Source organism: Equus caballus, chromosome 19 (genome assembly GCF_041296265.1).
Source record: "Equus caballus isolate H_3958 breed thoroughbred chromosome 19, TB-T2T, whole genome shotgun sequence".
In the NCBI taxonomy this organism is placed as follows: Eukaryota; Metazoa; Chordata; class Mammalia; order Perissodactyla; family Equidae; genus Equus; species Equus caballus.
Genome location: NC_091702.1, coordinates 28,413,117 through 28,436,251, shown reverse-complemented (window position 1 = coordinate 28,436,251; position 23,135 = coordinate 28,413,117). Strand labels below are relative to the sequence as shown.

At 35.3% G+C, this 23,135-nt stretch overlaps 1 protein-coding gene and 1 pseudogene across 1 annotated transcript in view; both read right to left on the bottom strand.

Annotated features, from left to right (window-relative positions):
• PIK3CA (phosphatidylinositol-4,5-bisphosphate 3-kinase catalytic subunit alpha) overlaps window positions 1-23,135 on the bottom strand; it is a 72,851-nt gene that overhangs the window by 35,438 nt on the left and 14,278 nt on the right. The window lies entirely within an intron of this gene.
• LOC111769132 (U6 spliceosomal RNA) lies at window positions 7,780-7,877 on the bottom strand (annotated as a pseudogene).

Genomic DNA, 23,135 nt, shown 5'->3' with positions numbered 1-23,135 from the left:
CTAGATGAGGAGGGTGGTTTAGACTGCCACAAGAATGTGTGTGTCAAGTCACAGACCATGAAAGAACGCAGCCTGTTACCAGCAACACAAGTTGTCTTTTATTACTTGAGTCTGAAGTACATGGGAATAGGCAGGGTGTGTGATAAGGAAGGAGGTTGAGAGGCAGGCTGGGGCCAGAGAGGTGGACAGACTCCATGCTAGGGAGTTTAAATTTTATGTAGTACACTGTAAGAAAAAGGGAGTCTGAACTATTGTGAGCAAAAGAATAACACGACATTTTTACTCAATTTTAAAATTCAGATTTCTTTAAAAATTTGCTTTCCAAATACAGGATATAATCAAACATTAAACAAAGGTATAAAAACTATATCTTCTTAATTCCCCCAATTTGGAGAAATCCCCAAAGGTAAGAAATCAGAGTACATAACATCTTAAATAAATGTGCCTTTACACTAGAGAAAAAATTAAATGTTGATAAAGAAGGTGGAATTACCCAATCTTAAGTGCATAATCTATTTACAAAGAAAAAGAAGTTATTTGAAAAGCAATACAGGGGAATAAATCACTATAAAGTTAATATTTAAAATACAAATCTCCGCAATTTACAGATTTGAGGTCACAAAAATATATTTGCCAAAAATAAAACACTTGAAGAGTCAAGGAACTACTCTATTGTGTTTCTGAGTTCAGAATGGGAGGACTAAATATTCACATACTGACAAATCACAACTATTCAGAAGTCTTAGGAAATAAGTTGGTTTTGCCTACCCTAATTTTTTATATATTTAATGATAAGTTATTTCAATTGGGTGGTGCTGTTTTCTTAAAAGAGTCTATATAATTCATAATTTACCCTTTTCTTGAGGAGCTACATCCTTCATTATAAAACCAAATCCTGTGCTATACTAAAACACAATGTAGAAGTCTCTTGAGTATTACTGAGGAGTCTGAGGGTATTTCTGGCCCTAAACCAACGACCCCAGGGTGGAGATAGTGCTTTTTAAAATGCTCCATCCCTTGTTTTCTAGCAGTCAGTGGTCACTTCTCAGCTGTGGCCAGCCTGCCTGATGACAGCAGCCTTCTCTTCTTCTGTTATTCATTTCTAGTAGTCAGCAACAACACTTGACCACCATTTTATAACAGTCTGTAAACTAAGGGCCAAGAGACCAATGATATTATGAGAACCTCTGCCGTATGAGCTTAGGAGCACAAAATATGTAAACAGATGCCTTGTTCATCAGAGATTTTTGTTTACTTCCTTGTTCTGGTATTAAAATTGTTAAAATTTACTGTGTTTGGGCAGTAGGCATTGAAAGTCTTTTGGTTCTTAGAAGGCCTGAACCTGCATTTATTTCTTGATGAGGGTTGGTCTGCATTAGCAGCCCAAGGAGGGGGGATGGTCATCATTTAAGGCAAGGGTAGTCAAACTACGGCCCACCCACAGGCCAAATCCAGCTCACCACTTTCTTTCATAAATAAAATTTAATTGGAACACAGCCAATAAACTGTTTACATATTGTTAATGCTGCTTTCGTACTACAGCAGCAGCACTGAGAAGGTGCTATGGAGACCACGTGGCCTGCAAAACCTAAAATATTTACTATCTTGCCCTTTGCAGAAAAAGTTTGCTGACCTCTGATACGGTATCACAATTATCTGATATCAACTGGAGAATTTTCTAAATGCACATTGGTTAATAAGTCATCCCCAACCCTGTCTTTGTAATCAGAATCTTACACTTTTAAGTCCTTTAAAAAGAAAAAAGCACTAATTTTAAGCCAGTTAAGTTAAAATCATGAATAGGAAAGTATCTCAGAAGTCACTTACTTGGATATTTTCACTGTTGGGAGCTCACTACCTAACACAGAAGTTTTTGTGGAGCACTTGTAAATTTATCCCTAAACATTGTTCTTCCTAAACTTCTTCATTCCATTCGTTTTGCCTTCTCCATCTCTCCACATACTCGACAGCTACTGGAATTTTCCCTAGGTCTTTTTACCCCAAATTCCTTTAACGATGATTCAAGAGAGTTAGTTTACCGTCATCTTCTTTGGGCCATAGTTTGGGCCATACCCTTGCCCTAAATGATGAAATCTGGAAATACCAGTCTAATTAACAGAAGTGGAGGAAGGCTTTCAATTCAAGAGTTGAAAAACAAATTCTCAAAATGTCATTGTCTTCTTGGACTGAAAGAGTGCACGTAAAATTTTCAAAATATTGAACTGCCCAATGAATTAAGAAACTTTCCACTAATAAGTCAAGCGACAATGGAGAGGCTGAGGCTATTTTCTACTGTTCATTTCTGCTGCTTATTTCATCCTGAAAGGTGTCTTTACTCCTGCTGAGCAATATATTCCCCACTTGGAGTGCTAATGCAGACAAACCCTCACCAAGAAATAAATGCAGGTTCAGGCTTTCTAAGAACCACAAGACTTTCAGTGACTCCTGCCCAAACACAGTAAATTTCAACAGTAATTTTAATACCAGAACAAGGAAGTAAACAAAAAAGGATGGATTTCTACAATTGTACCTTAATACACTCATTAAAATTATCTACATTCATAGTTGACTTCCTGCTAGACTGAACTTTTCTAGGATAGGGCCTTTTTCTGGGTAACTATAGTCCTAGAGCATAGTGGTGTAAGTAGGAAAACTAAATTGTTGAAATTATCCCAGGGAAAATGCAACAAAGGCCTGAACAAAGAAACGCAGCAACAATAACAGCAAGAAAGAGATGGATGAAGACATCTTACAAAGGAAAATCAAAAGCCCTGAGAGACCAAATGAACTTGAGGTATGAGAAGCATCATTTTAAACAAACTGCACAGCAGTGGATATGCATGGGAAGCAAGTGCCTTCCAGTACAATTTTCCTGAGCCCCAGTTAGGGCCTCTCAAACTTGCTTCCTCTAAGAGTCACTGAGCTGTTGGAGTGAGTCCAAAGGGACAGCTGTAATATACACTAGCTCTGGAAGGATGCATATTATCTATTTTTCAAAGTGCTGTCCTTCACTGACCTTTACAAGCTGACCATGAGAAAAGAGATTTAACTCATTCCTTTAGTGATTCAGACAGACCCTAACTCCAGGGTGGAAAATCAAGTTCTCATGATCAGTATGTAGAAAATTCAAATTCCTTTAGTAGGGGATGCAATTCATTTTCACTATTAAATTCACAGTGCTATGAAAGGTGTTATCAAAATACATTTCAGAGATTTAATGCATTATTTAAGACAAGGGTTCCCTAATATGATGTCCATAGATGGGTTTAGAAAGGGTCTGTGCTAACGGAGTTTTAAAAATAATGAAATAATGACAAGTAAAGTCTAGGTCAGTAATGTCTATCAGTGTAGACTTTTGTTTATCCGTAAATATGAACAAGGACTTTATTAAGGTGGGCTAAAAGAATCTAGTATGAGTAGCAGAAATGTGGTAAACAAACACAAGAGCCATTAATGAAGTATAGATTAACAAATATTTGGTCTTAGATTGTTAGATAAATTATGAATTTAAATTTTCTATTTTACATGGGTATACCAAATCTCAAAATATGTAATCAGTAATTTTCCCAATTTGAATTTTAAAAATTCAAATTTTAGTGTGTGATAGGGTAAATTAAATTTCTTAAAATTTAAGCTCAAAAGGAAACTAAATATTAATAGGTAGAGGTGCAGGTTAAAGAAATAGGATTATGAAGAAAGGTAAATGTAGTTAATATGGAAAATACAAGAGGTATTTCATAATATCATACAGTTTAACAAGAGAAATGCTTCCACAGTGACACAGAGTTTTCCAGGAAATAACTTCTTTTCTCATGTTTGTGAGGGAGTCAAGGCAGATTATCATACCTTCACATAAAACAAGCAGCAGGCAGTCAGAAGTAAACTGTAAATCAGGCAACTCTAGAAACCCCATTTACTTTTTCAGATCAAGGTGGCAGTATTTGATAAATTAAAATTTCAAAATACAGAACTAAAAGAATGACTAATACTTCAAATGAAAAATACATTAATATTTTGCCTTGTTTTTCTAGTAGTAGAAAAGAGTAGTAGCTCTAATTGTTCGATTCCTCTTTATTAATCGGTCCACCTTGTGACTAATGGCAAGCATTGGTAATACATGTGGATGGGATTAAGGGTCTCTCCTTCTGGCCAAAGAAAAGGACAAAGCTAAACATTCATAAAGAGAATCTAACCAGTGACTTGAGCTTTAACATCTTAATACTTGTAGCAAATGAATAAGCAAGTGACCTGGAAAATTTTGGAAACCTCCAAATCTTTTCAGCTATGGTATTATTCAGTATTTAGTGGCAAAGAGAACAACATCTACAAAGCTAGTCTAGTTCTAAGCGTGGAGCAGAAATTGTCTAACCAGTATTTTTGCTTTCCTTCAGATCACGGTTCCCTCATCCTCAGTTCTAATGACCCTAGGGAGAACTCTGCAATTCCCAAGACTTCCTCAGGAGGGGAATTTTCAGGCAGATTCCCTATTTGCACAAGGTGAATAAATGTCGTTACTACCTCATAGCGAGGTTATAAGAATTAAATGAGATACACATGTAAAATCCTTAGCATAGTGCTTGGAGCATGGAAATTCAATAAAGGGTCCCTCTCTCTTATCTATTGGATCAATGCTCTCTAAATCCATGTGTCCAGAAAGGTGCCAGAACTTTACTGTTTCAGGCTTGTTGTAAGGAGATGGTAGATATTACTATTTTGAAATTATTTTAAGAATATTTATGCATATTTTTGATGCAGAATATTTTATTTACATATTTGATATCTGTACAGACGTCTCTGTCCTCATCTTTATATTTGCCTCTGTATTCTTACTGAACCACAAAATTCCTAAAGAATGAGGCCTATATCCGTTTGACTCAGTGTGTGGACTCCCAGCAGAGCGTAAGCATCAAATGGACATCTGCCATATATCAATAATGATAAAACACAAGAGAAAACAACCAAACATAGGTCAACAAGAGACATAAGAAAAAAGCAGACAGAAATACATAGAAAAATTCTTATTTTAGAATTATGCCATATATAATTTGTAAAATCTACTTCTTTAAGTTTACACATGAGATTACATTGGTTTTCTTATTCAAAAAAAGGGGGGAAATTGCAGTGAGTAACAGAACTAAACATGGAAAGTCATGGTTACAAATATTTTTGGCTCTTGCACTGAAAACAATAATGACCAGTGAGAAAAAGCTAGAAGTGAAGGGAAACGAAACAGACCATACTAGTGATTTTTCTCTTCATATTAAAAAAAAAAAAAAAAAAAAGCCTTTTAATCATATTTGGATTGATTGGAAATAAGCAGGAATGATCTTTTTGGGCTAAAAACCAATGACACGGCTCATCTCCTACATTTACTAAGATACTATTTAGATACTACATTATTTATTCATTTATTTGTTTGTTTATTTATTTATTTTTTTTTTTTGAGGAAGAGTAGCCCTGAGCTAACTACTGCCAGTCCTCATTTTTTTGCTGAGGAAGCCTGGTCCTGAGCTAACATCCGTGCCCATCTTCCTCCACTTTACATGTGGGACGCCTTCCACAGCATGGCTTGCCAAGCGGTGCCATGTCTGCACCCGGGATCCAAACCGACGAATCCCAGGCCGCCGAGAAGCGGAACATGCGTACTTAACCGCTGCGCCATCGGGCTGGCCCCACTACATTATTTATTTAGTAAGATACTGAAGCAATACTTAAAGTAAATTTGGTATAATGTGGAGGGTAATTTTTTAAGGAGAAAAGAGATAAATTTCCCCATAAAATGGTAACAAAGTAGTATCTTTTATATAAAGAGAGAAAAAACCCTAAGGTATTTAAGTTTGGCAGCTGTATCTACATTTAAGGACCAAGAGTATACTTCAACAATACAGTGAAAGTAGAAGCCTAATTATATACCTGATTGCCTCCATGAAAATTTAATCAATATGAGATCGATGAAAAGACCATCCCAGCAAGAAAGCATGGCCTGCTATAAAAGAAATGCAAAGTATAGAGGGGATCATGAAATGTTATTCCAATTTCCTGCTAAGCAAGAATTTTAGCTCCCATGGAACATAAAGAGAAAAGCTCCTGAAAGCTTAACCTTTTACAAGTAAAAGTTTATCATTAAACTCAGTACTGCTGATAACTAAAAAATAGGGCTCACAGTCCCTTGTAATTCCCTTTTACAAATGAAATTCATGAAAATCCATTTATTACTTGGAATTACACAGATGATGTCAACCATTGATTGTCCCTTTCTCGATTGATGGGTTCACTTAAGAAAAAAATTATAAAAGCACTCTCCTTTTCCGCTTAAAGTCAGTATTAAAACTCTTTTCCTTTCAAAAGCTTAGGGGTTTCACCAAAAACAACTTCTTGCCCTAACGAAGCTAACACCATGCTGGACTTAGCTGATTTCTAAAATAGTTATTTCCTGGCTGTTAATGATCTAAGGAGAAAGAAGAGACAAAAGACTATGTTATATCACCCAGGGACCAGAGCTAGATAAATTTATTAAAGAGCTTAAGAACATCTAGATTAAACATCTTAATTAAATTGAGAACATCTAGAAAAAGGTAACACTAGCATGTGTCTTCCAGCTCACTTGATTTGGTTCTTTTGAAGACCTGTAATAAATAAGCAGAAGGCAACATGTTTCCATAAGCTACGAGGAATGACAACATCTCCCTGAAGTTTATCAGATGGCTTTCCCTCTGTTATTTTTGTTTCTTCCTGGTATAGTGTAATGCCTTCATAAGCCTTTCCATGGCTTTGAATACCTCACAGTCTTCTTTCAAGTTTTCCTGCGTCTATGGGTGAGAGTAGATGGCCTTTTGGAAAACACCTGCTTCACACTGTTCCCCTTTGTCTTTTTCTCTCTTCATCAAGAATGAACAGCTACCTTAATCTTTATGTCATAGGATGAAGACATAATTTAGTTATTATTGGGACTCTCAGTCAAGTATTACTCCTTCTGGTGGTACCCCTCTAGTGTCTAGATGCATTAGAACTTGTCAGTACATCACTGATTAACGTTATGGTCTTTCTTGACAATGATGAAAATATACCTTCACATACCAACTTTATGCTGCCATTATAAACAAAGCAAAAGCTGGGTCAGCTACAGGTTTCTCAGTGGAACCAGTAGTTCTATCTTCCTTGCACAGAACAGGTAGTTTGTGTCCATAGAGAAAGAAAAAAAAAACCCCAATGCCAAAATAGTAACCTTTCCATCTAGTCGAGTCTAATAAAGATAGAGCTAGCATCTTTGAGGGCACTAGCAGACACAATATACTCACCTAACTGCATGCAGATATATTTCATAGAAGGTCTCTTTGCTTTAGAGTATTCTTTTCATTTTTGGCCAACTCAACATTCCAAACTTAACAGATTTGTGTTATCTGCCAAAAGGCCAAACTGATCTGGGGGAAGCAGGCCAATCATAAAGCTCCATTATGGTCTATAGTCTCCGACAGGTTTCCCTATTTCCTGACGCCAGGTGTCATAAAACTGCAGCTATAGTGTCTGTGCCTATGATTACATACTACCATGCACAAATAATGAACAATGCAGATATTCATATATCATTGCTGTAACTGGCCGCTGCAAGGACAGTATTTTCAAAATCGAATGACAAGGTCTAGACTGTGCTGCAGTGATCGTGGTGGTGATTCTGCCAGTACTGACAGGCTAAGGAGGAAGTAAAAATGAACTCTACCAATTTGCTCTGTAGCAGGAAAACAGCCTGCTGGTAAGTGAATCAAATAAAAACATTAGCTTAAAAATACAGAGTACTTTCTGACTGTGTGTATCAACCTTGCACAGGGGTCATGTTATCTGTTGTCACTCCAATTTTAGTAGTATGTTCTGTGGGAACAGGTACTACCCAAGGAACTTTTAGCAAAAATACTAGGAAGACTTTGCTTTTAGCTTCATTCATCCCAAGGGAAAGCCCCTAATGGATGCATTACATAATTAAGCACCAGTGTAATACAGTGTCAAGAAAACATATTTTAGTTTACAAAGTAATATACAACCAGGATTAGATTAGACTGGGAAAATCTGGCTCCAGATGTGTTGAGTATTCTTGGTTGTCATATCAATACTTAGGGCCCTGACATTTTTGTCTAGTTATTTATCTACCTTCGCCATTTTTATCCTTTTGCCGTAATATCACAACCTCACCCTTTGTCCTTGAACTGATTTTCTTTCTTAGAGGCCCTTAGTGTAATCATTTCAAGTACTTCCTCTTACTCCGTATCTATTGATATATTAGTGGTATTCTTATAAATAGATAGAAAGCATAGAACGTACAGTACATTAAAATTTTATTTCACTAAATTTCACTTAAGCTGATCACTTAATGTCTATTTTTTTTTGGGGGGGGGGGGGGGAGATTAGCCCTGAGCTAACATCTGCCGCCAATCCTCCTCTTTCTGCTGAAGAAGACTGGCTGTGAGCTAACATCTGTGCCCATGTTCCTCTACTTTATATGTGGGATGCCTGCCAAAGCATGGCTTGCCAAGTGGTGTGTAGGTCTGCACCTGGGACCCAAACTGGTGGACCACAGGCCACCGCAGCAGAACATGTGAACCTAACCGCTGCACCACCAGGCTGGCCCCAACTTAATGTCTATTCTTTATCTGCTCATTTCATACGTCAAATTTATTGGCCAAAACAAGTATTCTCCAGTTTTAATCAGATAAACCCATACAGAGCTACCTGCAAATGTGTTCCATTTTCTTCAAACTATAAGAATGTAAGATATTGTATTATTTGTTCAGTGACTAATAGCCAATTCTATCCATAGGTAAGAATACACTTCATGAGGGATGTTACAACACTGGATCAAAGACATGAAACACAGCAGAAATCTGATTTAAAAAACTGCTTTTTCAGTGATAAAGACCAAACAGTAACATTATATTCTGATGTAATCACTTGCCATTTGCTCCATTTTCTGCCAATAACAGAATACTTTAGCATTACACTAAACGGTGTAATACTCCACTGCAAGTAATTATTGACAAGCTTTAATAGTGATTTAAAATACTTCAGTATTTGATCTCTGGTAAAAGGCCTATTTCACCAAAGCAAAATTTGAAGTAGTGCAGGATAGCTGTTTGGTAAGCAAAGGAACACAGATTTCCCACAAGCGCAATCACAAGAGGGTGGCTGAATTTCAGTATAAGCATCGCCTAGCCAAGATGGGAAGAGAAGCAGACCTACAAGTGATAGCAACAACAATGTGGAGTTACATAAGCACAGATATTTAAAAAAAAAAAATCAATCTTTTTAGCCAATACAATATGTGAAAGGTACTTCAGAATCCATTTAATGATGGCAGAGAAGTATTAGTAGCTGGTCTTTACTTTGCCCTTTCAAACATTTACCATTCACTTATACTTGATATAGTACAATGTACTAAGTATCTGGGAAATTATAATTAGTATATCTTAAAATGAGAGCAATGAGAATGACAAACTGAAATGAGTGTAATTGTGTAAAAACAGCAACAGAAGTGGTAAGTAGAATACTTCCATTTTTATTCATCGATGCTCAAAATGTCCTCCAGTGACCACCTGAGGCATACTGTTAAACAATAAATTACCCTATAATAATTTAACAAGTTAAAGTGCTTCCTTGTAAAATGTATCTACTGACAAGAAACTTTTAAACTGGTTATTTAACATAAGTCAGTAAACTATTATCCCACTGCTTCACACATTATGATGCATTAGCTAATTTTGCCGAAATTAAAACAAAGGCACAGAGGGAGTTATAAGAAAGTCTGAAAAAGGGAACTTGAAGAGCTAAAAAGCTAAACCTTCACCAGGGAGTAGTACCTCAAGAAAGGGAGTAATTGCAAAGACTAGAGTGAAGAGATAAGGGAAAGTTCCCAGGTTGGAGAGAGACATGAACAGAGACTTCTGCGTATGTGCCCAATAACGGTTACCGCAGGGATGGATACATGATGGAGAATCCTGACGTAGTGAAAATCCAGTGAGAGCGTCTAGTATGATACATAAAGAGAACACTCAAATCTCTATTTCTTAAATTGCAAGAGAAAAGTTTATGTTTCAGTTTTAGTTTTACCTTTAAACTTCATCTAGTCAATACTAATAATCTCTATTATTTGATAGTTGCTTTATGGTCTATGTGATAATAATTTGACAATTTCATGCCAATTTTGAGGGGTATAAGAAAAAAAGGCACAGAAAAAATTCTTTAAAGTACCTCCACTGTCAATATTGGAAGTCAGAAATTTACATTCTGTCACAAAGCCCTCAAAATGATGAAGTATTTTTTTTTAAAAAGATGGAAGTACGGGTTCTATTTTTATAGCATAATTAACAGTCACAATAATTAGCTTACTAGTTTCTTAAAAATCTGCTTTCATATCTCTAGGAATCGACTAATTAAAACGTGCTTGGTTCCTCTGTTACAACTGGCTTAACAATACTAGTGTTCTTACCCATCACTAGTCTACTTGCAATAGTATCATTAGCACTAAGATTCAAATAACAGTGCTGTATTTATGACTGCACTTTACTTTCCACAAAAGCAGAATTCTGAGAAAAGCATGAGTCATTACTCCCAGGGTAAAAAAATAATGTTTCTTTGGTCAGAATATAAAACTTATTACTGAAACCAGTAATTTAGCCTAGAAATTCCTCTTCTGAATCAAAGGAACAGAATGTTTCTTTTCTTTATTCGAACATTCCAAAACTAGTAGAACCATCCATCTGTCTGCTTTTACTACTCTCCATATCTGGTATGTGGTGACAGAAAAACAACCCTTAGTCTAGCTATTTTCAGCACTGCTCTTTTGTTCTTTTGTCCTGTCAGGATGTCATTTTCCCAGGACAAAATATCGACACATACACAAGGGCTCATACGCCCCTACCTCTCCCTCACTATTTGAGCATCTATTACAAAATCACTAGAATATACAGACAGAACCTTCTAAAAGTGGATGGTTCCATAATGTTAAATGTTAGAAAGTTCTCAGGTTCATATGCTATATCTCATCTTAAAAATCTTCATAATTAAAAGTTACAAAGGTAAGGAATTATTGATGTTACAAATGATTTAAAGTTTTTCCCCAATAAAAAGTAAGAATAATCTTTCTATGACATTTTTCTGGCCTCTTTTAATTGCTTCTTTTCTTGGCACCTCTTATTCTGCTTATTACTCAAACGTGGGCATTTTTCATGACATCATCACTCTCTCAATCTCCAAGGTTAGAACCTGTGGAGTTATCAACTCCTCTTGCATGATGTCACCACTATTCATTAAATCACCTCAAATTCATCACTTTTTTTCTTTTTTTTTGCCATCTTCTCTGCGACCATTAGATCCTAATGAGTTCTCATACGGGACACTGATTTGTCTCTTAATTCAACAAGCATTCATTAAGCACTGCCATCTGTAACACACTGGCAATGAAAGTGAAGGAACAGGCGATGGCAAAGAGGACAAAAATGATTCATATACATATATAAACAAAGGTGAGAACGACAGAGTCCGACCTCTATCACTTTACAATCTACAAGGTGGACTGTAGTAATTACAGGAGAAAGTGTGTGTGTGTGTGTGTATTTAAGGGAGAGGCACTTACTGAATGAAAAGGATTTCTGACAGGTACAGAATAAAGAGAAGGGCACAGGAGGTTAAAAGGGCAGTATGAACTAAGGCAAAAAGCCCTGAAAGCACACCTATTCCATTTCTCCCCTCCCCAATTCATTATCACAGTGTCACTACAAATGGCTACCTAAAACATACATCTAATTACACCCCTATTCAATTAAAATAACATGGTGAATCTCTACTATCTACAGAACATAGGCCAAACTCAAAGCCTCACCATTAAAACTATGCTCTGCCCTTACTCTTTTTTCCTCCACACTCCAAGCTCTAACCTTATTTTGGATCAATCTTTTCCCTTTACAGTTTTCTTTGCCTTTGTAAATAGGGTCCATGATCTATCTTCCACCTCTATTCTCATTCGTTGCCATTTCAATCATACTTCTCCTTTAAATTCAGCCCGAATGCTTTCCCTACAGTACCTTCAGTCTCATTAAACTTGGCTTATAATTCCAGATGAACTTTAGAATCATTTTGTTAAGTTCAAAAACAAAGATCAAAGCAAAACTTGTTGGTATTTTGATTGAGAACACTTTGATGTATTTTAATTTAGGGAGAACTGACATTTTTACAAGAAATTCTTCCTAACCAAGTATGCACTTCCACTTATCTAAGTCTATTTTCCAATGTTCCGCAGTAGTTACTTTTTAATTGAACTATAATTAACATACAATGAACTGCACATATCTTAAGTGTTAAGTGCGATGACTTCTGACTTTTTACATCCATATAACCACCACACAAAATGAGATATAGAACATTTCTATTATCCCAGAACATTTCCTCATGCTCTTTTCCAATGAACTTCTTTCTCTGCCCCTAGTCACATTCTAATTTCTGTAATTGTAGATTCGTTTTGCTGGTTCTTGACTTCATATAAATCAAATCACACAGTGTATGCTCTTTTGTGTTTGGCTTTCTCTGCTTAACTTACTATTTTGAAACTTATCTATGCTGTTAATGTATCAGTAATTAGTTCTTTTTAATTACTAAGTAGTATTTCAAAATATATTACAACTTGTTTATCCCTTCTCCAGTTGTTGAATATATGGGATGTTGCCAATTTTGGCTAGGAACATTCTTACATCAGTTTTTTTTTGCTTTTGTTGTAGTGGACATACACTTTTATTTCTCTTGGTAAATACTTAGGAGTAAAATGCTGGGTTGTATGCTGTGCAGACTAACTGCTTATCCTTAAAAAGGTCTGCTTTTGGGGCCGGCCTGGTGGCACAGTGGTTAAGTTCGCACGGTCCGCTTCTCAGCAGTCCAGGGTTCCCCAGTTTGGATCCCAGGTGCAGACATGGCACCGCTTGGCAAAGGCCATGCTGTGGTAGGTGTCCCACATATAAAGTAGAGGAAGATGGGCACGGATGTTAGCTCAGGGCCAGTCTTCCTCAGCAAAAAGAGGACGATTGGCAGTAGTTAGCTCAGGGCTAATCTTCCTCAAAAAAAAAAAAAAAAAAAAAAAGACCTGCTTGCAAAGCTGGCCCTAGATTAGTGTCTGGGAACTTGGATCTTAAATTTTGAGCAGACTCCTACCCCCTAACTGATAAGACTGGCTCACTGTGCCTAAACTGTTTACGAAAACAACATGGGTCATGTTGAATATCTGTTTTCCTTCTGGATTTGGGTATGCGTTGGGCACAAGGATCAGCCTCTACTACAATGCTTGTGCAATAAATGTTTAACGAGCTTTCCTGGCTGGCTACATTTCACCCATGCTCTCACAACTCCTGGCTGGAGGAATTAAGTGTACCTTGTGTGACTCCACTGGGAGAGGGAGGAGCCGTGGAAGCTTGTGCCTAGTCTCCCCTGGATTTCTCCCCAGGCACCCTCTCCTTTGCTGACTGTGCTTTGTATCCTTTAGTTGTAATAAACCACAGCCATGAGTATGACTACATGCTGAGTCTTCTGAGTCTTCCTAGCAAACCATCAAACCTGGTCTGAATTCACTAAGTGTTATGTTTATCTCTATAAGAAACTGCCTACCAGTTCTGCAAAGTGGTTGACAATTTTGCATTCCTACCAACAATAACCAAGAGTTCCAGTTGCTCTATATCCTCATAACTATTTAACACTATCAGTTTTTTAATTTTAGCATAACTATTTAATACTATCAGTTTTTTAATTTTAGCTGTTCTAATGGGTATGCAGTAGGAGCTCTACAAATTAATACATTTTATGCAAAATGCATATGCAAAAAGAAATTCAAACATTTAATTTGCATTTAATGATGACTAACAATGCTGAAAATCTTTTCATGTGGTTATTGGCCATTTGTATATCTTCTGTGAAATATCTGTTTGAGTCTTTTTTATCCCTTTTTATATTAGGTAGTTGATTTTTTTAATGTTGATTTCAGAGGTTCTTTATATACTCTGGATATAAGTTTTTTTGTCACTTATAATTACTGAGAATACTGGCATGTCTATTCATTTTCCTGATGTCTTTTGATGAGCAAAAATTTTAATTTTGATAAAGTCCTATTTATCTAATTTTCTTTTATGATTAGTGCTTTCGCGTCCTCTCCAAGAAATCTTTGCCTTCTCAGTAGAGTTTCGGAAGATTTTTTCATGTAAGTTCTGCCATGGTTACATTAAGTTTATTTCTAGATAAGTGATCTTTTTGTTAATCTTGTGAATGGGTTCTTCTCTTCCATTATATAATTGATTACTGTTTACATAAAGGAAAACTATGGTTCATTTATATTATTACTGCAATGATACCAAGAAGCCATACAGAAAAAGATGAATAAATATGACTAAAAAGTCAAAGATTTTGGTCCGGCAGAAGTACCATAAACCAAATTGTAAGATTTGGCAAACTGGAAAGATATATTTGCAACACATTTGACAGAGGACTAATTGTCGTGTGTGTGTGTGATTTACAAATAGCTCAGACAAATCAGTAAGAAAAAGATGAATAGGAAAACATTACAAATACAGAGTCTGCAGAAAAAAAGTTTAAATAGATAATAAGCTTGAGGAAATAATTTAAAAATGCAAATAAAAACAATGATACATTCCCATTTTTCACTTAACAGATTGAAAAAAAATTAAGCTTGATGAAACCCTCTATTGCAAAGATAGCACTCTTAGGTTATTGGTGGGAATGTAAACTTTCCAGAAGACAATCTGACAATCTGATTCAAAATTTAAAATGACATATTTTTAGACTATGCAATCCCACAATTAGGAATTTATTATAGAGATATGTTTGTAAAAATTTACCATAAAGTAGGTTAAAGAATATTCCTTACAGCAATGTTCATGAAAGCAAAACCTAGAAACAACCAAAATATTCATTAAGGGGAATGATTACATAAATTATAGTAAGCATTTTGTGAATACTATACAGCTATTAAAATGAATGATGCAGATCTGCAGGCACCAATATGAATAGATCAGCAGACACAGTGAGGAGGAAGCGGAAGAGCTACAGAACAGTGTGGTTATTAAAGGGGGAGGGGAACTCCTGAAATCAAAATATCAGAGTAAAGACCTTTGTGCCTCCAATCACTCCTAAATAGGAAGAAAAACAAACATCCTCTTTGACGAAGTTAGAAAACTGTAATCCTAAACCATAATACATAAAGAGAGGGGAAAAAGGAATGATAAATGAGGTGAGGAATATTAAATTTAAGTCATTACAGATAAGAAGCAAGCCAATTCTCACAGAACCTCAGAAAGATTCAGGACTGGAAGATACCTGGAACTATCAGAATTCCAGGTCTCCAACTCCACTTAGCGTAGTCAATGACTTCCCATTCTTCAGAAATCAGAAGGCATTGTTTCTGAAAAAACCTAAACTCAAGAGACTCTGGACTTAAACAGACATAGAAGTAGATAAAACTAAAACCGGAGGGTTATGTGAAAGTCTAAGGAGACCCAAAACCTCTTTCTTTGGTAAAACTCTGGAAATAGCAGCAGCTTCATACAGGAGATGCTAGACTTTCTCCAGAAAAGGACCCCAAACTGACTAACCTAGAGAAAGACTGTAACAATTACCAACTTTCTAGAGTGTAGACCACCAACAGACCAAGAGCACTGCCTTCATACTCAGAGCTTTTAATCAGCTTTTAATGTCCTTTAAATATGAATGACAGCCAAGGATCTTTATGCATTTGAGGAAAGTCACCAACGAAAAAAAAAAAAACCAGGAGTGCTAAGAAACAGAATGATAGAACAGAAGAAAATGTCAAAGAAACTAATTAAAATATTCTAAGAGAAAATACTGCATCATTGACGAAAGGAGGAACCAGCAAGAAAAGAACAATCAGAGAATAAAAGCTGAAAAAAAAAAAACTAGTGAAGGTTTGAAGTTAAAGTCAAGGCAATTTTCCAGAAGGCAGAATAAAAAGAAAGAGATGAGTAGTAGGAGGGAAAGGTAAAAAAATTAGAAAAGGCAATCCAGGAAGTCTAATATATGACTTGTAGGAATTCCAGAAAGAACAATGAAAATAGAGAAGAAAAAATATCAAAAAGGTAAGGCAAGAAAATTTCCAAGAATTGAAGGATGTGAGTCTGTAGAAAGCACGGACCCACTGAGTGCGCAGCACAATAAATGAAAAAAGACCCACACCAAAGTACTGCTCCATAAAATTTCAGAATACCAGGCATGAAAGAAGATCATCATTTCCAAAGAGAAAAAAATAAAAGATCAGGTACCAGTACAGCATTGGACCACTCAAAGCAAAACTGGACGCTAAAAGATATACAGCAATACTTCAAAAATTCTGAGTAAAAATGATTTTCAACCTAGAATTCCACACTCATATAAAATACCACATAATTGTAGGAGTAGAATATGACACATTTAGGTATCCAAAATCTCAAAAAATTTACCTCTCAGTTACCTCTTTTCAGGAAGCCACTAGAGGATATGCTCCTGTAAATGAGGCAGTAAACCATGAAGGTATAGGGCACAGGAAATCAAGGCTCCAACACAGGAAGCAGGTGGAGGGAATTTCCAGGATGAGAGCAAAGAGGAGTCTTACGACAACAGCTGTGAAAGACTGAGGGACCAGTCAACATTATATAAGAAAAACTGAAGGCTCTAGGAAGGATATCTTAGGAAAATAACCAAACCAATGATCTCACAGGTGAAAGTTATTACAAAGATGGCTTGAAGCCTGTGGGAAGACAAACTCAGATGCAATGGTAACTAGGCAAATTTCTAACATGAGGCAATTATTTAATTAAAACAAAAAAGCTGTTACCAGAAAAGATATAACCATATGCACTATTTGCTTCATTACTGAACAATATTTATATGGTCATAATAATGGAAACAGTAAGTGTAGATTTAACCAGTAAAAATTAAATATAGCGGGATGATGCGATAATGAAGGAGGGTATTAAGAGAGTTAAAAATCACACGTTATAGGAGGAAATTAATGGATGTTAAATATTGGTGGGCCAAGAAACAGCAGTTACCCCATTATTACAAGGTGGTACATACGTGTAGTAGCTAAAATAATCAGAAGTGGTTTTCCTGAAGAACGACACACGACAAGTTAGGGGGAGAGGATGGGAAGAAAGGGGGGTAGTACACTGCTGTTTTTATTAACCTTTCAGTAGTAATTTAAAACTACATTACTGTATTATTTTTATTTCAGCTTTATTTGGGGTATAATTTAAAATTCAGTTTCATAAGTCTTGGTATATGTATACAGTTGTGAAGACTACCAATAAAACCAAATTTGATAATTCAAAACACTTCAATTACCCACCCCCAAAAGTTTTCTCCCTTTGCAGTCAAATCGTCAATCTCCACTTCTACCCCAGGTTCTAGGTAACTACTAATCTGCTTTCTGTCACTATAGTTTTGCTTATTCTAGAATTTTGTATCAAAGGAGTGATACAGCCTGTAATCTTTTGTGTCTGGCTTCTTTTATTTAGCATGATGTTTTTAGCATTTATGCTTAGGCCTAGGATCCATTTTGAATGAATTTTGGGGTTTAGTGTGAAGACATTAAGATTTTTTTTTATTCATCCATATGGATACCTAGTTATTCTAGCATCGTTTTTTGAAAAGACTATTCTTTCCCCCTTGAATTACCTTGGTGCCTTTGTAAAAAGTCAATTATCATATTAAGTATGGTTCTATTTACAGACTCTCAAATTTCTTTCATTCATCTCTATGTCTATCCTTGTGCTTATAGTGTACTATTTTGACTAGCGTGGCTTTATAGCAAGTCTAAAAGTCAGGTACTGTAAGTCCTCAGATTTTGTACCTAAAAAAACTTTTTTGCTATTTTGTATCTTTGCATTTCCATATAAATTTTAGAACCAGCTTGTCAATTTCTACGAAGACTGACAAGAGTTTGATTGGAATTACACTAACTCCATAGATCAGTTTCATGAGAATTGCCATCCTAACAATATTGTCTTCCAATTCAAGAACATGCAGTATTGCTCAATTAATTTAGGTCTTCTTTAATTTCTGTCAGCAATATCTTGTAGTTTCAGTGTACAGATTTTGCATATCTTTTGTTAAATTTATTTCTAAGTATATAATACTATTGTGGTTTTGTTTTCTAATTTCATTTTGGCTTGTTCATTGCTATTATATAGAAATACAAGTAATTCTCATTTATTATTTTGTATCCTTCAGCCCTGCTAAATTCACATATTAGTTCTATTAGGTTTTTAAATGCAAATTCCTTAGAACTTTCCACAAACATGCCACTCATGAATAAAACAGTTTTACTTCTTCCTTTCTATTCTACATGTCCTTTCTTTTTCTTGTCATGCTGCACTGGCTAGAACTTCCCGGCATAATGCTGAATAAAAGTGATGAGAGCAAACATCTTTGCCTTGTTCTTGATCCTAACTGGAAAAGCATAAAATCATACACCATGAAGTATGCTTTTAGTTTTTTTTCATAGACATCTTTTATCGAGTTGAGGAAGTTGCCTTCAATTCCTAGTTTGCTGAATGTTTTTATTAAGTTTGTGTTGAATTTTGTCAAATATCTTTTCTGCGTCTATTGAGATGATCATATGGTTTTTCAACTTTATTACATTCAACATTAATACACTGGTGTATTACATGGAACTGATATTTAGAAGTTAAGCCAGCCTTTCATTGCTGGGATAAAGCTCACATAGCCATGATATATTATCCATTTTATATATTGCTAGATTTAATATGCCAATATATTGTTAAGGATTTTTGTGTCTATGTTCATGAGAAATATTGGCTGCTAGTTTTCTTTTCTTGTGATGACTTTGGCTTTGGTGTCCAGGTAATACTGGCCTCATAAAATAAGCTGTGATATTCTCTTTACTCCTCTGTTTTCTGAAAATCTGCGTAGGACTGGTATTTTTCCTTCCTTCAGTGTTTCAAAAAATTACCAGCTATGCCATTGGGGGTGGATTCTTGTTGTTGTTGGAAGGTTTTTAATTGCTAATTGAATTTCTTTATTCTATATAAGTCTACTTGGATTTTCTATTTCTTCTTGAGTCAGTTTTGGTCATTTGTAGTTTTGAAGGAATTTGTCCATTTCATCTAAGTCGTCAAATTGATTGGTATAAAGTTGTCCATAATATTCCTTTATTATCTTAAGTATCTATAGTATCTGTAATAATACTCATTCTTTCATTCCTAATATTGTTAATTTACATCTCTCTTTTCTTCTTGATCATTCTAGTTAAAAGTTTACCAGTTTTACTGAACATTTTAAAGAATCAGCTTTTCATTTCATTAATTTTCTCTATTTTCTATTTCCTTGATTTCTGTTGTGACCTTATTTCCTTTTTTCTATTTACTTTGGGTTTAATTTACTCTTTCTTTTCTAACTTCTTAAGGTAGCAGCTTACATAATTGATTTTAGAACTTCCTTCTTTTCCAGTATAAGCATTTAAAGCTACACATTTTTTTCTTAGCACTGCTTTAACTACACACCAAATATTTTGTGATATGTTGTATTTTTATTTTCATTCAGTTAAAAATATTTTCTAATTCCCCCTGTTAATTGTTGTTTCATCCATGGGTTACTTAGAATATGTCATTTAATTTCCTCATATTTGGGGACTTTAAGTTTTTCTGTATTGATTTTTAATTGACTTTCTTTGTGGTTGCAGAACACAGTCCATAATTTCAATCGTTTCATATTTATTAACACATTTTATGTTTGTGGGCCAATATATGGCTCATCCTGATGAATGTTTCAAACGCACTGTGAGTGTGCTGCTGGGTGTGGTATCCTGTAGAAGTCAATTAGGTCAATTAGGTCAACTTGGTTGATTGCCTTATTCAAGTCTTCTATATCCTATTTTTCCGTCTACTTATTCCACCAATTGTTGAGAGAAGAGTACTGAAATCTCCAACTCTAAATGTTGAACTGCCTATTTCTCCTTTCAATTCTATCAGTTTTTGCTTCATGTATTTTTTGCCTCTGTTATTAAGTGCATATATATTTGTGTTTATATTGTCCTGCTGTATTCATTCCTTTATAATTTTGAAATGTCCTTCTTTGTCTCTAGTACTTTTTTTTTAAAGAAAATATATTTTAGCTGATATTAATATACTTACTCCAGCATTCTTATGCTTCTTTTCTATGGAGGAGGAATCACCTAACCTCCTCATACTGTCATTACTGGAAGATGTATTTATTTTGATGATGAAAATTAAATAAAAATTTAAAAGGGGAATATAATCATAGACTCAGAAGACATTAAAGCAAAAAAGTGTTGATTACAATTCTATACTAATAAAATTAAAAATCTGGATTAACAAGTACATATAAACATGTATTCTTATATACCTCTGATTTTCTCCCTTACAATTAATCACTTTGTTAACATTGGTTACAATTTGAGAGGCAGGATATGAGTGGGCAGTTAGGAGAAAGAGAAATGGATATGGAAAGTAAAATTTGCAAACAATAATCTGTCTCCTCCTTTCTTATTATACTTGTTTTCTTTCCCTTATCTAACTGTACAAGTATGGTACACCAACACAAAAAAGGTGAGAAAATAGCAACTGATTGTTCCTTGCATTATTTATAATGTGAATGGAAAGTGAATCTTTCATTATTAAACCTAACTGAAGCTTCTGGAGTGGGATAGCTATTATTTAATATGTCAAGGAATAGCTTTCTATTCCTATTTTACTATAGTTGTGTGTGTGTGAGACAGAGAAAGAGAGAAAAAGAGAGAGGGAGATGGGGGGGAGAGAGAGAGAAAATGTGTGCTTATACGTGTGTTACAGATTTCCTAACATTAAAATGACCCTTGTATTTCTAGAATAAATGCCATTTGATTGTGGCGTGTGCATGTTTGCATGTGTGTGTGTACTGAACATACAGGAAAAAACTCCAATCCTAGTACTCTACTTGGTTGTGGAATGAAACATTTTTACATAATCATATTAACGTAAATACTATTAGCTTCAACTATTAAAATCTACCTACAGTCAAAACATCAGAGGATTTAAGTATGGTTATAAAATAGAATGTGAACGTTACCATTACTTGATAACGTAAAAAGTAACTGTATATATGACGGGCTGTGGAAGGGTGGGAGAGGACTTGAAAGGAAAAATAGGGTACTATTCTCATTGTCTAACATGGTGGGGAATCAGGAATACTATTGAAAGTTGATGTGATAGAAAATAGAGATTTGAGTATATTAGAAGAAAGCAAAAAGAAAGCAAAAGAAAGGGAGAATGGAAGGATAGTGTGACGCTGATTAAACATAGTAACAAAATTAAGAGAGAGTAGCAGAAAATTTAAAAAATGGTATTAAATGCTCAAATTTACTTTGATAAGTCCAATGCTATTAATAGAGGCAATTCTTCAATTTCTCAAATGCCCCTATTATTTATTAATGTATGTATTTCAGCTTAATATTAGAGAGGGTTATTATAGATATTTGATTTTTATAAAACTCTTTTGAGACTGACTGAGAAACTCTATTTGGAAATCTTATTCCACAGAACAGTTTTTCAAGTGTTTAGTGTACTTCAAAGTGTGGTACCCTAATTTCCATTTTCTTGATTTCAGTTCCAGAAATATTGGCAGAAAAAGTAAAAAGCTGACAGCTGGGTGTAAGGATATTACAAGATGACTCTAATTATCTAAAATGTTTCTTTTAAAAGAACAGTTGCTACTAAATATTTCATAGCTAACATTTGGTTTAAGCCATAGCTAGATGTATTCTATGGCATACTGGATCTGAACTCTGCAGCTGGTGGTTGATTTCCATCAACACCTTAAGACTGAAGTCTACGGCAAAGCTAAACACATTTAAACTTTGGAAATTGAGCTTTAAAAAATACAATGGAAACCCACTTGAATACATATATATATTTATAGCTTTTTGTCTTAATGGTTGCAGAATAAAATGCTACCTACATAAATGTCAGCTGAATTTAATTAAATAAGTATTTGTGGACACCCCATTAGGTAATACAGTACGGTTTCTGCAAGGGATACACGTAAGCATCACAAAGTAAAGTATAGGCGGTCAGATATGAAACAGAGACAAATAGCTTAATATATAATATTCAGTTCTTGCCCAAGAGGAATGGATAGTATTTCATAAAGTGTGAATATGATGAAAAAGTTTATTAAAACACCTTTTCCCCCAAACATGATAAAAGATCAACTAATATGTAAGCAGGAAAAAAAAAAGTCTTAAAAAGGGATGTGTGTGAACTTTTACTGTGGTAGTCTGTTTACCTTTTCTGGAAAGACCAAAAACAGAAAAGAAGCCAGGTGTCTTGGATACAAGTCTCAAGTCTAGACTCAATAAGCTGGGTAACTGAAAGCAAATACTTAACTTCTTAAGACCTCATCTTCCTCACTAAAAAATTGGGACTAAACACTCCTCGGCCATCGTTACTGGACTGTTAATCATATGACAAACATTTATCAAGCAAATATTATGTGCCAGACTTATACTAGAGGTATATGAGAAATAAAATGGCATAGCTGACCTCAAGAGGCTCATAGTCTATTGAGGAAGAGAGAGATGTAGAAAACCAAGCAAAAGTTAGTATGTATGTATTGTAACAAATAGAGGCTGTGGAAACACAGAGGAGGCAGAGATCAACTCTGCCCAGGAGAGTCCAGGAATACTTTACACAGATTACAGAGAAGCTGAAGACAGTGTGCCAGGTGAGCAAGTTACTGGGTAGGAGCAGCCATGGCAAAAGGGGATTCCCCAGGGGATTCTCACATACACCTAAAGCTTGAGAAGCAGCAATGTAGGTCACAAGGAATTACCAAGCTTTAAGCAGATCAATTTTGTGTTTTAGGCTGATATTTTGGCAGGAGTGTGGAACAGTGTCGATCTCTCCCCTGCTTTCTTCTATAGAGCCTATTTATTACAGCACATACACGAAATCCTGCTAGTTGTTTACAAGTTTGATAATTCTGGCAGCAGTGTGGAAAGTAAAAAAGGAGAAGAAGAGTGGTGAGACGAGTTGGGATACTTCAGTAGTACAGGAAAGGATCAACTAAGGCAGTGACTATGAGAAAAG